Source organism: Sceloporus undulatus, chromosome 4, assembly GCF_019175285.1.
Source record: "Sceloporus undulatus isolate JIND9_A2432 ecotype Alabama chromosome 4, SceUnd_v1.1, whole genome shotgun sequence".
Classification (NCBI taxonomy): Eukaryota; Metazoa; Chordata; class Lepidosauria; order Squamata; family Phrynosomatidae; genus Sceloporus; species Sceloporus undulatus.
Window position 1 is genome coordinate 240,180,586 of NC_056525.1, and position 17,140 is coordinate 240,197,725.

A 17,140-nucleotide genomic window follows, 5' to 3' on the forward strand; every position below is an offset into this window, starting at 1 on the left:
TCTCCATGCATTTGAATGTCCCATAATGTTGCAAGGGAATTATTCTGCAGAGAAAAATGTGCAGGGTATTTATGTGCAAACCCCCACTGTTTTCTACCCAGAAAACAGGTCTCCAATGCAGGAAACTACTTTCTCTACAGAAAGCTCATTTTCTATGCAGAAAACAGGGTCATTGTTTTTCTGCAAAAAATAATAATGTGTTTTTCTTTGGAGAATAACTATTCCACAACACTTCTGGACATCCAAATCCCAGGAGATAATTGTGCAAAACTATCTGTTTCCAGCCCATCTCACTTTTGCATGTGCTCACTCATTCTAGCTGTTCCATTAGTTTTCCGTGATACCTGTGACCTTGGGTTTGCCATAGGTTGGAAATGATTGAAGACATACAAGACCAATAATCCCAACCAAAAAAAAATCCTGCTTGTAAATGCAAATTTTAAAATATAATTTTAAATATATTTTCAAAATATCTGAGAATTGTGTTGTAACTTTGGAGACGCACGTAGTATGATGGACAGCTACATCTCAAGCTGCACAATACATCAGTTTGTATTGGCATTTGGGACTGAATTAACCATCCTTATATCTGTGCATTTAGATCAAAAAATGTGTTCCTTATTCTGGCTTTTCAAGTGATTACTCAGCTGTTTGTTTGTTTGTTTCTGTTTTAGTGCTCCTCTGTTTTATTAACTGCTGTTTTATTGACCATAACTGGTGCTTCTGCTTGTTACTATATAATGCTTTATTGTTGTTGTTTTAATTGCTTAAACTTTTATTGGTATGTGAATGCTGCTTTTCATGGTCATGTATTGCTTTAGATTATTTGCCAAAACAGGACTCATAAAATGTTTGAAGTAAAAAACAAACAAACAAGCAATCCCTTACTTGTCTACTAAGAAAAAATATCCATTCAGTTAATACTCAAGTAAAGAGGAATTTACACCTAGGTAAGTGGGCCTAAATTATCTAGACACCAGGTCATGGCTGATCTTGGAAGCTAAGCAGGGTCAGCCTTGGCTAGTACTTGGATGGGAGATCACCAATGAATACCAGATGTTGTAGAGTAGACTATATTTCAGAAGAAGCCACCTCTGAGTATTTTCTTGCAGAAGAAAGCCCCATGAAATTCATGAGGTTGCCATAAGTCAACAGGGGAATTGAAGGCACATATAAACAAAATGATCAAGAGCATAGTGAGTCAAGTATTTGGAAACCTCTGGGCATCAATCAACAGGTGACATGAGGACACATACACACACACAAGTGGGCATAAGACTACAACTGACATACATGATTATCCACTAAAGCAGAGGACATACATCCATGTGGATTAAAAAATCCATGCAGCCTGTTCCAGAGATAAAAATGAGCATCACATTTTTAGATGGGAATTTAGATGAGCCCCTATTTTGGAGGAAAGGTGAGGGGTGAAGACGATGATGTCTAGCATTCTGTATTGCAATTATGGATACATAATCTAGAGTTAAGGATTCATAACTATTCTATATTGAGAAACACTAAATAGACAGGATTATGGCACTATTGTATCCACAGATCCACTTTAACAGCCAGAAACTGCATCAAGCAAAGGAATTCTGTCCACCTACCAATCAAGATTCAAGAAGGATGGTTTTGCCAGCCCCCTCCAGGACTGAAAGCAGAAGCAAGACACCTGAGCCTTGCTCATAGGCAGCTGAACAGAGAGAAGGGTAACACCATGCTGTTAGTGGAAAACATTATGGATTTGGCAGAAATACTAAGGAAGGTCAAAGAAGAAAGTGCAAAGATAGGCTTGTTGCAGAGCATAAAGAAAACAAAAATAATGACCACGGAGAATCTACGTAAATTCCACTGAGATAATGAGGAAATCAAAATAGTTAAATATTTCCCATACCTTGGATCAAACACTGATCAGAAAAGAGACCGCTGTCAAGAAAGAAGAAGATCAGGAATGGGAAGCATAGCCATGAAAGAACAAGACAAGATCATAAAGAGTAAACATATACAACTGAGCACTAAAGTTAGAATTGTCCAAACGATTATATTCCTCCTCACCATGTACAGATGTGAGAACTGGAGAATCAAGAAAGCAAATGGGAGGAAAATCAACTCATTTGAGATGTGGTGCTGGAAAAGAGTGCTGAGAATACTGTGGACAGCCAAAAACACAAACAAATGGGTCCTTGAACAGATGAATCCTGAGGTCTCCCTGGAAGCCAAGATGATTAAACTAATGCTGCTGTACTTTGACCAAATCATGAGAAGACATGAATCATTAGAAAAGACAATAAAGCTAGGAATGGTAGAAAGCAGTAGAAAGAGAGGAAGACTGCACACCAGATGGCTAGACTCAGTTAGGGAGGCCTGAATCTACAAGATCTAAGCAAAACAGTAGAGGACAGGAGGTCTGAATTTTAATTCAAATTTTAAAGAAGATATCCCAAGTGCCGAATGTATTTTGTGGAAAAGGTGTGTTGACAAACCCATTATAATCAGCACTTAAAATAGCTCCTTTAACATTCAGACTAGAACCTGAAGCAAATCACTACCCCACTGATGCACAATGAACTGTCATTGTATGTGCCAGATGTACATATGTTTAAAGATTTCCCTTGATGGATCCAATGGAAGCCTGAAGAGCATGTTCTGATTTCCCTCTTTCTTGCAGCAATTTGTTCTTTGAGAAAATAGGAGGTTTTAAAAAAATTAAAATTAAAAAAAAACAGGCTTCCCTATGAAATCCATGCAGTTAAAGAAGGAAATGCAGTAATACAGTTTTGGTTAATTACACCAGTGAAACAGATGAACAAATGAATCAAATGCTTGAGCCAAAGCATAATGCAGAACATGAGTTGCATAATGCTGTTATTTTGCATTGGAGTTGATACTGCTGGTGTGGAATATCTTTGCATGTAGATATTTATACTACAGTCATCCCTCCATATTTGCAGCTTTGATATTTGCGGATTTGATTATTCACGGATTTCATTAATATGTTCTCTCTAGGACTGTCTAGGTCCTCCAGTGCAACTCTGTGTTCAACTTCAAAAGTTACACTGAAAGACCATTTGTAGCTACTTCAGTGCCATTCTATGGCCAGTGTATGTTGGACACTGACCACAGAGTTGCACTGGAGAACCTAGAGATTCCTAGAGAGGTGTCCTCTCAGGTAAAAACAGTGTTTTTGTTATTTGCGGTTTTTCATATTCATGGGGGTCTTGTTCCCCTAACCCTAGAGAATATGGAGGGACAACTGTACATTGAACATATGTTATTTTTTAAAAAAAACTAGCAGCATTGGAGGCAATATTTTGTGGAGGGGGGTGGGGGGTGCAATAGACTAGATGTAGCCCTCCACAGTCTTCTGCAAGGCTAATGTAACCTGCTACACTTGCCCAGCCCTGATTTAGGCCTTTGTCTAATAACAATGAGCACAGAAGACCTATATACATTCAACCTAGACAATGAGGAAATTGAAATAGTAAAAATGGCCTATTACAGACTGCCAAAATAAAGCTGCTTCGGGTCTCTTTGAAGGTATGCTATTTAAATGATGCATGGGTCCTAAGAGTCTGGAGGTCATGCCAAAGCTACACTCCATTCCTAAGCACTGGAGTGCAGCTTTGGTACAGCTTCTGGATTCTTAGGATGCATGCATCATTTAAACAGCATACCTCCAAAGAGACCCGAAGCAGCTTTATTTTGGCAGTCTGTAACAGGCCAATGTTCCCGTACCTGGGATCAAATAGGAGACTGCAATCAAGAAATCAGAAGACTAGGAATGGGAAGGGATTCTATGAAAGAACTAGACAAGATCATAAAGAGTAAAGATATATATATATAACTGTATATATAGAGAGATATATAACCAAGCCATGGTATTCCCAATTACTATGTATGGATGCAAGAGCTGGACAATGAAGAAAGCGTATAAAAAGAAAATCGTTATAATCATTAGAGATGTGGTGCTGGAGGATCCCTTAGATAGCTAAAAAGACAAGCAAATTAGTCATTGAACAGATCAAACCTGAAATCTCCCTGGAAGTCAAGATGATCAGACTGAGGCTATTGTACCTTAGACACATCAAAAGAAGACAGTTAAAAAGACAGAAAGGTGGAGGAAATAAAAAAGAGAGGAAGACCTTATATAAGATGGATAGACTCAATTAGGGAGGTCACAGGTATGAATTTACAGAGCATTGGAGGACAGGGAGTGTTGGAGATGGCTCAACTACAGGGTCACCATGAATTAACAACAATTTGAAGGCAGTTAACAACAACAATCCCTGTTAGTTAGTTAGTTAGTTAGTAACAAGGGCAATGGTCAGGAGTCTAGCCTAGGACCTATGGTTTTTCATATCCTGACACTGTCAAAATCATAATCAATCAGGTTGGTGCCGAAGAAAGAAAAGTGAGTTAGGCATGTTCTTTGGTTCGTAAAACAGACAAAATAATTTATTAAGTCTCCTGATGATGTGCATAGCTTTTTGCAAGTGGCCCACAAGCAAAAATACCTTGAGCATACTGGTCTACTCACCAACAGGCATCAGCTCTGAAAAGGTTGCCAGGCACTGAATCCAAAAGCGTACATGCAAAGAGTACAGACTGTTTACATGTGATCCTTCCCTAAACCTTTTCAACTTCCCCTCCATGCCTCCTACCAGTCTTGGGCGGGGGGGCTCCCTCTGTTCAATGCACACAGGAGGCACAGGTTGTGATCCAAATTTCAGCATTAGGCAAAACATCTGTACCACCAGGGAAACTGCTGTTGTTGTGTTTTTATTTATATCCCACTTTCCCCCAAAATTGAGACTCAAAGCAGCTCACAATTTGAAAGAACAATGCAATTTAAAAAATTAAAAAGGAAAGCATTAAAACAGAATTAAACTATTTGCAGTATTTAAACCAGTCATTTAATAAAAGAATAAAATACAATTAAAAAAGACTGAAGCTCTTTTTAAAAAGTTCAGTTAATACATCACCCCCTAGACTGTTCTTCAAAACAGTTTCTGTTTTAAAAGCCTGTCTGAATAGAAATGTCTTAGCCTGCTGTCAGAAGGACAAGAATGAGGACCCATTCTGTTCTTCCTGGGAAGGGAAATTCCAGAGGCTCGGGGGCAATGATTATTCAAGTCTTTTACTCCAAGTTTCAAGTCAAGTCTCAAGTCCTTGCAAGATACTGTCAAGTTGAGTTGCAAGTTGAGTCTCACGTCTGAGAGTCAACTTTAACAGAAAAAAGGGAGGTGGATGTGTTTCTCCACGGGGAAAAACAAATGCATTAGGACAGTGATGGCATTCCTTAGGTTCACCACCACGGCATTACGCAATCGGCTTGAGGCATTGATTAGGTCTACTTAGCAGCATGTGTCTAATGCACATAGGAAGAGGCTTCTAAAGCTTTTTCTAGGAGCAGCTGGCAAGGTTTAACCCAGAGCATGGGACATGTTTCTGTGAGTGGAACAGCAAATGCATTAGGCAATGGATTTGAGAGAGAAGGATTCTTCTAAAGCTTTTCAAAATGTGTAGTGAGGACAGGTGGATGTGTAAACGTAAACCTTTGCCTCAAGCCCAGAATGTGAGGCATGTTTCTTGGAGGGGAACAGCAAACACTTTGGGCAATGGGCTTGAGGTAGGGGTTGAAGTCTGCTCTGCAGCCTGTCCCAGCTGAACATCAGATGAGCTTTCTAAAACTTTTCAAAATCATTAGAAGGATCCTTCTGCCTCAAGTCTTTCCTTTCCCCCACAGGAAATGCACTCTGCAATCTGGGGGTGGGTCTTGCTTTCTGCTTGAAGTGAATGACACCAACAAGTTGGCCACTTAAAATATACAAGTCCTGAGTCAGTGCATCATTTAATGCTGGGTCAAGTCCAAGTCAAGACATTGCAGCAAATTGAGTCTGAGTCAGTCACGTCTACATTACTGCTAGGGGCAGCCAAGAAGGCCCACTTTCGCATCCCCACCCACCATGCTTTTGATGGTGGTGAGAGAAAAGAAAGGCTTCTACTGATCATCTCAGAGCCTGGGCCAGCTCATACAGGAAGATACAATCTGACGTATAGGGGTAGTGATTCCACATTGGGCTTTACTCTAAAGGAGTTATCTAAAGTGGTGAACCTATTCAGGGAAAGATTTAGAAAACTCTTTTAGAGTTCATACTAAAGCCCAACATAGATTCACTGTGTCCTACACTAAAAGCCAGCAGTCATCACTACATAGTTCAGATTGGGTCCCTCTCCCCTTGCCAAATATTTCCTTTTCAAAATGCATTCACATAGACTGGTTAGTAAAACAAAAACAAGCATGTGATATGTTTCCCTTTCCCCTTTTTCTTGATATAATGCCTACCATAACTTTATCAGGGCTAAACAGCAAAACTCAAATGATAACCATACTGGGCCTGAGACACCAGGATGTATATGCTTATGACAAAAGTGGAAATGGAAGGTCATACATAGTGATTCCTTCAGCATGTCTAAATAGCTCTTACTTTCTTTTCCTAAGTGCACCCAGGCAATGATGTAAAAGATTAAAGCTGGAAAAGAAAAGAAAACACACACACAAAGAGAGGGTGGGGGTGGATGGAGCAGACTGCAGATGGAAACATTATGTTCAAACACTTCTGGAATCAAAATTGCACATTAACAGTGTGAAAAGTGGCTGTGCTATATGAAGACATGCCTTATCTTTCGGAAGAAGGACTTATCTCTGATTCTTTCAGTCGGCTCTACATCTGTGGGTAATTTTATGCATCTATCTCAGGTTGTTGTGATTTTTTTTTTACCCCTGGTTCCCTTAAAACATTTTATGAAAAGGGCAGAAGATGGCTTTTTAATATCTTATCCAGAGCATGCAGAGAGAGAGAGAGAGAGAGAGAGAAATGTAATGAATTTGAAATGAATAAATGTTCTAACCCTTGAAAGCAACAGCAGACAGGCACCTCACTCTCAAGGAGATACCACAGGCAGAAATATACCTACAGGAAACACCACAGAGCAGAAAGCCTGCAGGCCATCTCTGGTCCCTTGGAATGTCATGAAATCAGAAGAGAAAAGGAAGTATGGGTGACTCGTGCTTCCTATTTTCCTTGGGAGTTTTTTGTAATTTAATTTGTTAAATTCCACACTGTACCACCACCACCATGTGCCAGAGTGAGAAGTTCAGTTCATGCAGGAACATCTTGTCCACCAGAGTGTGGGTGGTACATATATGTCTGTCAGGTGCTGTGTTTACATCTTTATTGTTGTATTCAACTGCCTTTGAGTTGACCTCAACTCATGGCAACCCTGCGGATGAGTCATCTCCATGACCCCTTATTCTCATTCTCTCTGCTCATGTCCTGCAGGTTCAGGCCGATGACCTCCCTAATGTCTATTCATCTGACATGATGTCTTCCTTTCTACTGGCCTCCACCTTTCCCACCACTATTATCCTTTCTAATATGTCATGGCTTCTCATGATGTGGCCAAAGAACGACAGCCTCAGTTTGGTCATCTTGGTTTCCAGGAATAATCCAAGCTTGATTTGTTCAAGGACACATTTATTTGTCTTTTTGGCATCCACAGTATCCTCAGTACTCTTCTCCAGCACTACTCACATCTTCCTATTGGTTTTCTTCAATGCCCAGCTCTCACATGATAATGGGGGATACCATGGCTTAGACAATTCTGATTTCAGTATTCAGTTATATATCTTTATACTTTAAGATCTTGTCTAGTTCTTTCATAGCTGCCCTGCCCATTCCTAGCCTTCTTCTGAATTCTTGACTGCAGTCTCCATTCTGATCAATGTTTGATCCAAGGTATGAGAATTCTTACCTTCTAGGATTAAAGAGAAAACTGAAGTATAGTGATGGGATTTGTAGTATTGTAATTGAATGGTTATCACACAGGTGGTATGATAACAAAACAGAAGAGGCAGGCATGGACCGTGACATCTAAGACCATTCAGCTGGGAAGAAGCTAGAGGAAAGAACAAAAGACATTTATTCAGTTTTTCCCCTTGGCTGACAGTCCTATCTCTGTTATAGCTTCTCCCTATCTCTCTGCGATATTTTCTCTATCTGACAGAGACAAGCTATAGTTTTATATCTTTTCTTTCTATATGGTCTCTTTCAAGGAATTCCCTGAGCTGTGATTAGCTGGCACCAACCAGATTTGCCCAGCTGCTCCCTTCATAAACACCAATCCCATCAATTCCTTACAAACTTATTCAGGAGTAAGCCCCCCTCACAACCACTTCTCTGCCTTCAAAGCACAGCTTAATTCCATATGACATGTTTCCTGCCTGAAAAGCACAGTTTAGTCTATGTTGGTTATGTAAAATTTAAGATTAGTCCCTTATCTCCAATCCCTGTTCAATACCTTCTCATCTCTGATCACTATTCAAATAAGATATCAGAAGCACCTTGATAGAACATCATCCCTGCAAACCACATCTGAACTGTTGGCTGGAGGTTTCCCATCCCATCTTTTTATGCACTCCTATTTCCAGGAGTGGGGTGACTGCCATCAGAGACTGAAACATGTGCAAAGACTATAAGAAAACCTCTGGTAGAACAGAAATTTTAATTCAGATCTTCCTAGGACCTATCCAGCTCTTGGACTGAGTCCCTGCATTCCACCAGCTGATCATAAAGTTCCATGTGTCTTGCCCCATCTTCAAATGCTCAGCCTACCTGTTTTCTGACTGGATGCTCTCAGTTGGTGCCCAAAGAAGAATGGGAGGGCAGATGAGAGACAGCCAGAAGCCACCTTTCTCAATTTCTGAAGATGGCAGTAGAAAGAAGTTGTCATCCTGGACCTCAAGAGAGCCACAGCAGCAGAGAAGGAAAGGTGGGCACCACTGGCAGCATTGCAAAAACAAACAAACCCCAGAGCAACAGGAGAGCCCAACTGGGTGTCACCCCTCCTCTCAGGAGCCATCCAGTGCATCCTGAACTCACTGCACTCCCATAATGACACCATTTGCTGAATTGCTTCATTTAACACAAGAAAAAATGTTACATACAGAGGTTTAACTTTCATTCACAGCTGCTTATAGGCTGGAACAGACAGCCCTAAAGGGGAAAGTTCATGCCACCCCTTTGAATGCTGGATCAGGGCCATGGCAACCACATGCTGCAGCCCCAATCCAGCTATTTGCTGGTTAAAAAAGACGCAACAAAATGCCGCTCCTTTTCGAACTGGCAAAAGGGCACCCTTTCCACTGCCACTGTGGCTTTGCAATGCTCTGGTGACATCTAAACGTCATGCCACTGGAGTGCTGTAAAGCCAGCCCATGTGTGAGCAAGTGGGTGGCTTCCAGACAGCGTCGGGGCATGCATCATGCACACACCATGCCACCACACCACCTGCAAGACGGCTTTTAGTGCCGGTCTATACCAGCCCGATGCCACTAAAAGGATGGATCCCCTTCTTTGTTTACTTTATTCCAAATAGTTTCTAGATAGCATATAAACTAAATTTGGGGAAACCCCGTTTTAACTCATGCACGTGTAACAGGCTACTCTCTGGATTTGGTACCATACATTGATCAGCTATTGTTGCTTGTCTGCTGACAACATCACTTTCACCCCTTTTATTGAAGTCCAGTATTCTTTGTTCTTTCTTGTAGTCTTTAACTGATATCTTTGGATGGCAGACTCTCCGAATATATAACCTGTTACAAAACCATAAGAACATTTTGAAGTGGTTGCAGGGAGCCTTGGTGGTTTTCTTCACCCATTTTCACCCCATATTCTACAAACGGTGCAAGTAGTCAAATAACTGCTCAAAGGGCTCAAAACATCTGAACTCGGTGAGGGGAAGTTGGTGAATCTCCAGCTTCTCTGGGATTGTAAATGTTAAGCAATTCAGGCTTTTAAAATGCTTTGAAATTCTTGGCGGGTTTCAAGGTCCATATTTACATTTGAAGAGCCTATCCTTCCACTAAGCAATTCATTCGAAGATTCTTTTCACAAGGGAGAAATTGTTAAAAACATAAGTGGCCTTGTGGGTTGCATATTGGATGTCTGACCTACTGTGCTTCCAGAAGGAAGACTCTATGTACGGCTCTTCAAAAAGTACTGTGCATCTATCTTGATCTTTTCTTCTTCTTTATGCCCTTTTTTCAAATCTTTTGTGTCTGAGGGAGAATGGTTTTAGCCCCCTGCCCTCTCCGTTTCCAACACTCCCACTCTCTCCTCTTCTCTCTTGGCCTCTCTTTCTTAAGGTTTAGTAGACAGGCAACAAATGCTGAACAAATGTGGAACAGATCTTGTGAACTCCATAGTCTAAACTGCCACTCTCATCATATATTTAAGAAACTAAACCACAACACTTTACTGTTAGGGCATAATAATAATATTAATAAATGATTTATTTATATTCTGCTTTTTCCTCACAGGATCAAAGCGGATTAGAAAAGGAAGGTATCAAATAAAAAAAATAGCCTCCCCACCAATTGTAGCACAACAAACAAATAACAATAAAAAATATACAAAAGCATAAATAAAGAATAAAGAATACAACAAACATAATCCAAACCACATGATATAGCATAATGACTAATAAAAATACAAATGACAAAATCCAAAATACATAACATGGTAATAATTAAGGCATAACAACTAGATGGCAATTCCCGCACTCCTCTGGCAGCAAAGTAACAGAAATGCAATAGAATAATGCAACACAGCAATAATAAATTAACAACAAGAGGACATGGTCCCTTTTACTCCCACAAGCAGTATATAATAATAGCAAATGCAACTCTAATGGAATGCAATACAATACAATAATACAATACAATACAAGTCTAATACAATACAGCACAATGCACATAATTCCCCCTCCTCCCTCTTCAAATGTAAAAGAAAAACTCCAAATACTAAACACTAAACCATTCCCTGACCTAGCATAGTCAGTTATTTCCCAAAAGACATGGTGCAAATGGAAGAAATGGCCAACAAAACTAACCAAAGCAAAGGAGGTGTGGCTATGAACAGAATCTGTCAACCTGTTGAGGTCATTTGTCAAACTATAAACTTTTCATCATTTTTTTTTTCTTTTCCTGTATGATTTTAATACCTTTGACTGGTGAAGAAGCTAGTGGAGCTTCAAAAGCTTGCATGGTATGTTTTGTCCTTTTTTAGCTCGTTCAATAAGGGTATCGCTTTTTTGTAAATTTTGGATTTTGATGAATTATCCTTTCTTCGTGTCTAGGCACAAAAATGATTCTGCATTGGACGGCATGGAATTATTTCGTTACTGAGCTAGAAAAATGTTGCATTATGCCATACATGTTGGGTCTAGCTGCAAATAAATAGCAAGGGCATGTTATGGTTTCATATTTAGTTCCTATTTTGGTGGAAGTTGAAACAAGATTTTAAATTGAAAACAACACTAATGTTTCTGAGACACAGAATTGGTGTTGACTACAATTTCTTTTTCCTCCCTGTTTTTTCAAACCTTTCTTTTTAACAGTTATTCAGAACAAATGTTCCACCTTCTGTGAACACTTCCCCCCCCTTGCTTTGGGTGTTTTGTATATTATGGAATAGTCTTGAATCTACACCCACACTGCAATAAACATGGAGGATTTTTATGCTCTTCGCTATATTGGAATTCTCATGGGATCAGAAAATAGTCACTTGATGCATTTTTTTAATCTGCTCAGATGAGTGTTAACATATATTCAGTGAAATTTATGGCCTCGTGCAATTTTTAATGTATCTTTTAAACAGTTATGAAAATAGTCTGTAATTTCTCATTGTTCAGAGATTATCTGTGCCCTGCCAATGGGTTCAATACACTGTGAGAGTACGAGAATGTGGGAAAGAGCCTCCTCAGTTGTGGCATCCAAGTTGTAGAATGCCCTTCTGTTGACACTGGCATTGGCTTCATTTTGGCATCAAGTTAAACCACAGCTTTCTATAAAAGCAATAAGAAGTCTAACAATTTTATTCATTTTGTACATGCACATGGTTTTAAATCAATTTAAATAGTTTTAAATTGTTACACAGTTTAATAATTTTTCCAGAGGGTAAATTATCCTCCACTCTTTTTTTAAAAAATGAATTGTTTTATGTATATTGCATTGTCCATTGCCTTGCCCCCTAAGATCTTTGGATACTGGGTGGAATATAAACACTTAAATAGCTCAAAATCAGTGGTGTCATTCAAAATAATTAACCATCAGCTCTGACTACTTTTTGCCAAAATATGTACATGTTAAGGCCACTGAAACTGAGGGCTAGAGGAGGATTGTGGCTTGAGCAGGCATGGGCTTCTCTCAGTGTATTAAGTTGCAAGGATGCCAATTCTGGCAATAGCAGAAGTGCTTCCTTTGTCTCTTGAAAGTTGCTGCTACTCCTAGGTCCATAGGGAGACATTCCCCATCAGCATCTTATTAGCACCCTCATCTTTAGCTGGAGCGATGGCGGAAAAGTAGTTGGGGCATTGCTTGGCATCTTCCAGCTCCCCTCACACCCTTTGTTTGCACTCACTTTTGTATCATGAGGGCCACTGTGGAGTAGAGTTTTAGTGCTGAACTAAGACTCTGGTAGAACAGGGTTCAAATCTCCACTCATCCATAGAAACTCACTGGGTAACCTCTCTGGGCCTCAGAAGAAGGCAAAGGCAAACCTACTCTGGACAAACCTCTCCAAGAAAACCTCATGATAAGTTCATTTTAGGGTCATCAGGAGTCGGAAATTACTTGAAGGCAAACAACTCTGAAAATGCAAAATGACATAACTGGATATTGCCCAAAATCTTATAGGTTTGAATTCCTTGATTCATGCACAACTTATGAGTTACATATATGCCATTTTGGGAGAAAGGCCAGGTTTATGTTCAATAAATAAATAAATTTGATTCTCTTTGTTTTCTCTTCCTAAGTACTGTATGACTCCTTGTGGCTGAGATCCAGCAGAACAGGGTACAACAAAGATAGCCATGTTCTGCCACTACCTTTCCTTCAGAGAGTTTTGGAACAATCTTGTCTCCCATTTTTTCATTCTGTACAATAGGGCCAACATAAACAACCAAACCCCTGCAGAAGGTTGGCTGAGGACGATTTGGATGAAACTGAAAAGTCACTTGACCATAAATCTGAAAACACAACTTGAATCCATACAACAACAACATTTCTGCATCTATTGTGAGAATGAGAAGTGGGTAGAGGGGAGGTCCCAATTTAGTAGGGTTAGGGAGGCTGTAGCAGATGCAAAGGAGTTATGGTTTCCATTGTGGCTGACTATTTACAATTATGTCTCAGCCATTTACTCATGATTCCTACAGTAATTTAATTTTGTTTTCATTTCACTTACAGTGTCAAACATTTAGCAGGCTCACAAAATAATGACCATGGAGGACCTATTCAACGTAGACAACAAGGAAATCAAAATAGTTTTAAAAATTCCCCGTACTTTGGATCAGATATTGACTAGAACAGAGACTGTAGTCAAAAAAATCAGAAGAAGATTAAGAATGGGAAGGGCAGCTATGAAAGAACTATATAAGATCTTGAAGATCAAAGACATACAATTGAACACTAAAAGTAGAATGTAACAGATGAAGGTGGGCAGGAGGAAAATCAATTCATTTGAGATGTGGTGCTGGAGAAGAGTGCAGAAAGACAAACAAATGAGTCCTAGAACAGATTAAGACTGAACTCTCCTTAAAATCTAAGATGGCAAAACTAAGGCTGTAGTATTTTGGGTACACCACAAGAAGGTATGACTTATTAGAAAAGACAATAATGTTAGTAAATGTAGAAGGCAGCAGAAAAAGAGGAAGATAGTATGTCAGATGGTTAGACTCAATTAGGAAAACCATAGGCCTGAATCTGCAGGACCTAAGCAGAGCAGTGAAGGAAAAGGTGTTTTGGAGAAGCCTCATCCAAAGGGCCACCATGAGTTGGAATCCACTTGAGGGCACTTAACAACAACAACAAAGCTCACAAGAATTTTACTGTGATTTTTTTCTTGTTTTGTTTTCTTTTGGCACAACCAGCAGTTTGGTGACCCTGACAAATATTAACAACCTGTTTAAGTGAACCAGTGCAAGCCAACTGAATGACACCACTGGTAAAAATGATAAAGGCTCCTGTGCAGGCACAGTGTTTTTAACCATTAATGTGTTTATAATTTCTAGACTGGTTTGTTGCTCCTTTCATTTTTGCCATTCCCACTCCTTCTTGCTTTGACTGCTGCAGCAGCCACACTACCCCCTGGATTGTGCCTGCAGTTAATAAAAAGATATGCCTTTTCCTTTAACTGAAGAGAGCAATGCTTTGAAAGTGCTTTAAAGAGAGATGGAAAATCCCTTTAGGTAACTAAAGAGCAGCCAAGGAATTTAAGGCCCGATGCTATCTTTTGGTGAGGGAAAGAAGGGGAGAGAAAAAAGAGTCATATATTAAAGGGAGACTGCTTTATATTGCCATAGCTGTGAGATTTATTATGGTACAGGCACTGCATGTCATCTTATAATTCAGAGCCACTGATCAAGAAAATAAATTAAATCCCAGAATCTTTGCACTCATAGTAATGATTCAGCAGGAGAAGGCATTAATGTGGTAAATTATCCCTGCACCTCTTAACACTATGTAAGTATCTTGTTTTCTCTTTTTTGGCACAGATAAAGCCTCAATTAATTTGGTGATATTTGTGCTAATATCTTTATTTATTGAGTGTAATTGTCTATCTGTTTCACCAAGGAGAGAATCAAATGAAGCCTCACACTTTGTGAGTCTTTTCTTGGTAGAGGAGACCACTGATTTGATGACTGTTTTTTATTAATGCAAAAAAGAAAGACAGGGAAACAGAACCAGAAGTTTGGGGATATATCACATTGAAAACATGGACTATATGTTTATTTATTCATTATCATTATTAGTATTCGTATTATTTCCTATTCCTACTTTTCCCCAGATTGGGACTCAAAACAGCTTGCAGTGATTGGAAAACCTTGTTAAAAATCCATAAAATATGAAAGTTAAAACACAATTAAACAATCAGGAAAAATTAAACCAGGTTAATACATATATCATTAAGGGCTTGAAAGGTCATCAAATGCCCGTTACTGCTCTGGGTTTGACTCTCTCTGTAGTCAACCATGTCAATGCTGACTCAGGAGATTATCAGATGGGGGATGAAACATCCTTGTCCCATCCTTTTTCTGTTCTTATAGCACAACCACGAGAAGATTTTCATGCAACATTGTGCTTATCCCGTCATTATCCTGATAGCGCAATTGACTACAATAGTGCAAAAGACTTCTAAAGACGTTGCGCAGATCCCATCATTGAAGCGGCATTGCCATTTTGCATTAACGGGAGTTCGCATTAATTCAATGCCTCTTCAATGATGGGACAATCTGAAAGCCTTTTGTGGGATCGCAGTCAATGATGGGATAAGGATGGGGGAGCAATCCCATCTTTATCCCATCTGTGTGTGATAAGCTCCTCAGAGTTGCCACTTTTTTGTGTGTGGTTTTCCAATGGCACCATGCACACACATGCACATGGTCACTCTGCCAGGATCACATGTACGTGCGTTCATTAAACTCAATGGGGCTTCCCATCCATGGATGCTCAAATCCACAGATGCCTGTGGTTGGGGTGGACACACTGTATTTTATTTCTCTGAAATGTCCTATAAACTTCAGTTATGTACAGATTCTCAAGGTGAAATCGATGTATTATTGCAATAAATCTTGGGAGGTTTGAAAATGCCACTTTTTTGTTGAGATTCTCAAATTCAACAAACATCCTCTCCAAACTTACTTCCTGGACCCTGGTGTTGCATCATGAAGACAGACAGACATAGATACTACATTGTTGGGGCGTAGGGAGATGTGCTGTGTCCACTACGACCATGTGCAAAGTTGATCCACATAGGCAGGACGCCATGAAAAGGCTCTCGGAGACATGTCTGCAAAGGCTTCGGGCTGCAAGGAAACATTTCTCCCACGCAGCCTTCAGCTACCAGCTTGAAGAAATAACACTACTGGACAACAAGGCTCTCTCGAACACAAGGGCTTTAATAACTTGTTGCAAGCTGTTTACAAGATTGCACACAGTACCACAGCTATATATACAAACAAAGTGCTTTGCCAACCACCGACCACAACAACCCAACATTCCAAGCAACAACCAACAATGGAGATAGTCACTTTCTCCCTTTTATAGGTGGTCTTCTGTGAAGTCATGTAACAGCCATGCCACCAATGAAACCTTGCTGGTTTCATACCCAGTGCATGTTGCATCTTACTGTATCCCATAATGCACCCCTTGACTGACTTCACCTACTGTGCATATTGCATCAGATATCCCATGGTGCACAGCTTCCAAATGCTGACTCATGTACACCTGCCACTTGAACTGTAGTTATCTCTGCTCCAATTCCACCTAGTGGCCACATCCATGTCATTTCCAGACCAAGTGTGCCACATGATCCTGACATACATTTCTTTCAACATGGAAACCAAGTCTGAATGCATGGCAGTTCTACAACCACCTCCCATCCATGTGTTAATCTGTCTAGCTTCACAAAAAGGTTAATTTATCACATGCATTCAAAGCACACCCTGTTAGCCTTCTCCTCTTCTTCACTTTCTCCACACTTTGCCTAGCATGTTGCAACCTCAAAAATCACTCAAACAAGTCAGGCCTATGAAAGAAGCAATGTTTATTAAATACCACTTAAAGCACAGCACTGGGGGGGAAATGGCCATAAGCACTACCTCTTTGTAAACAACAATCTAGACCGTGACTGGAATCTCTGGGAGCGGGTTTTGAGGTCTGCTTACATCTGATCATCCATGAAGAGAAGGAAAGGAAAGAAATGCAACTCTCTTTCCATCACGTTTTGCAGCAGAATGGAGACGCATATGCAACAGTGATGCTACTTCAACATTGTTAGCTCTGATGGCAGCTTTAGAGGTTTAATGTTCCCCAGAGTGCAATGAAACTTTGGAGTAATATAAATTCTTTACAAGGCATCCTCGGGAAGGCAAGAGTTATAATATGACCAATTTTAATGCACAGATAAGCAAATTTAAAAAGCTTAAGGTTGCAGTGTTTTATGAAGCCACCAAACTATTTGGCTAGTTGGCAGAATAAGTCCTGAATGTATACAGTATCCTAATGCTGAGC